The sequence below is a fragment of the Saccopteryx bilineata genome, chromosome 3, assembly GCF_036850765.1.
Source record: "Saccopteryx bilineata isolate mSacBil1 chromosome 3, mSacBil1_pri_phased_curated, whole genome shotgun sequence".
Lineage (NCBI taxonomy): Eukaryota > Metazoa > Chordata > Mammalia > Chiroptera > Emballonuridae > Saccopteryx > Saccopteryx bilineata.
Genome location: NC_089492.1, coordinates 215,467,753 through 215,470,129, shown reverse-complemented (window position 1 = coordinate 215,470,129; position 2,377 = coordinate 215,467,753).

Genomic DNA, 2,377 nt, shown 5'->3' with positions numbered 1-2,377 from the left:
TTAACCTGTGCAGGGGCGAATTCCCAGGTGTCCGGAGACACCGTACCCACAAGGAGCTACAAACGGGAATCGTGCCTGGCGCTTACAGCTAGGTCCTTATATCCTAAGTAAGCAAGCATTATACAGAAGCAGATGTGGCAGTTACCTATTCGCTAAGGGGGGCACACACAGCATAGCAACAGGGGCTGGGTCTAGCTCATTGGCAAATTTCAAACATAAACTTCTGATAAGGGTCTCTGACCAATGGAATGCAAACGTTTGTCTTCCTTTGTTCTCAGCCTTACAGGGTCTCTATCATTACCTCCCTGTCTCTGCTCCTACACTCTGGCAATCCCAGCACACTTTCCTGAATCTAACATTTTGATCTTTTCTTGATCCTTACACAGTCAAGTCCTCAGAATCTGTGAAGAGGTTAGGATACATGGCTAAGGGGAATTCAGGTTGCAGATGAAATTAAGGTTGCTCATCAGCTAACCTTAAAATAGGGAAGGTATTGTGGATTACCCACATGGCCCCACATAGTCACAAAGTATTTGAAAGTGGAAAAGAGACAGAGAGGAGATCGTACAGTATGAGAAGGACTCAGCCCCATGCTGCTGACTTTGAAGAAAGAGGATTGGAAGAGCCTTTAAAAGTGGAAGAGAACCTGACCAGGAGGTGGTGCGGCAGATAGGCCGTCGACCTGGGACACTGAGAACCCAGGTTTGAAACCCCAAGGTCACCGGCTTGAGTTCCCTGGCTTGAGTGTGGATTCATCTGGCTTGAGCGCCGGCTCACCAGCTTGAGCGTGGGATCATAGACGTGACCCCAAGGTCGCTGGCTTGAACTCAGGGTCACTGGCTTGGCTGGTCAAGGCACATATGAGAAAGCAATCAATGGACAACTAGAGTGCCACAAGTATGAGTTGATGCTTTTTTTTTTTTAACAGAGACAGAGAGAGAGTCAGAGAGAAGGATAGATAGGGACAGACAGACAGGAATAGAGAGAGAGATCATCAGTTTTTCATTGCAACACCTTAGTTGTTCATTGATTGCTTTCTCATATGTGCCTTGACCGTGGGACTACAGCAGACCAAGTAACCCCTTGCTCAAGCCAGTGACCTTAGGTCCAAGCTGGTGAGCCTTGCTCAAACCAGATGAGCCTGCGCTCAAGCTGGTGACCTCGGGGTCTCGAACCTGGGCCCTCCACATCCCAGTCCGATGCTCTGTCCACTGCACCATCACCTGGTCAGGCAAGTTGATGCTTCTTATCTGTCTCCTTTTCTGTCTGTCTCTGTCTCTCTCTCACTAAAAAAAAAAAGAAAAGAAAAGAAAAAGAAAGAAAGGAAAAAAAAGAGAAAAGAGAAAGGAAGTAAAGGATTGGAGAAATAGATATGACTATGAAAACATGGTCTGAATAGTGCAATGTGAGAAAGACTCAACCAGTCCAAAATTGGTTGTAAAGAGTGACGAGAAAAAGCAGAAAAACAGATTCTTCCCTAGAGTCTCAAGCCCTGCTGACACCTTGATTTTAGCCCAGTGAGACTTCTAATCTAGGGAGCCATCTGTGTCATTTCAAGCCTCTAAGTTAGAAAGTTATGACAGCCACAGAAGATTCATTCATGGCCAGTGGGAAAAGATTAGAAAAAAGAGACTGAGAAAAACCGCAGAGATAAGAGAGAAGCAGAGGGAGTGCCGTTAGGCAATCTAGAGATGACCATTTTCTAGAAAATACTATCAAATGACTCTGAGGGGTGAAGTTCAGTTCTGAAGGCAAAGGCTGAAATTTAGCAATGATGTCCAATCTGAGGGGCAGATAGAATCACTAATGGACATTGTAAGAAACCCCAGTTCCCAGGGTCCACTCCAGGCTACTATTTCAGGCTCTGATACAGAGAAAAGTTTAGCCATCCCTAAATGAGATGGCTGATGTTTTACTAGATTAAGTAAGTACTTCATACTTGTTGACTTAACTCTCCCTTCTGAGGCTCCTTCTAGCCTTTTAGGTGAAGAAAATCCATTTGCAATTTTATGCACATTTTATTAAAGCTATTTATCTGCATGTTTTTTGTCCCCATGTGAATAATAAACCTCTTGCAGGAGGTAGTAGGTGCTTGCCAAATATTTGCTGAATGGATAAATGAAATGAATGCAGCCACTGGAGGACTGTTGTTTTCCAAAGCTAGCAGGATGAACAGAGGTCATTTATGTCTTAAGCCTCTATACGTTAAGTAACTCAGGTTATTTATGTACATTCACTTGTTATGTGGGTGAGGTTGTAGTTTTCTATTTAGATGCCTGGAATCTTCCACTACTTGTCAGACTATCAGAACCAGCCAGACTTAATCCCCAGGGGCTCACGGGTCAGTGTGACAAGGCACCTGCTTTCACAGTCCATT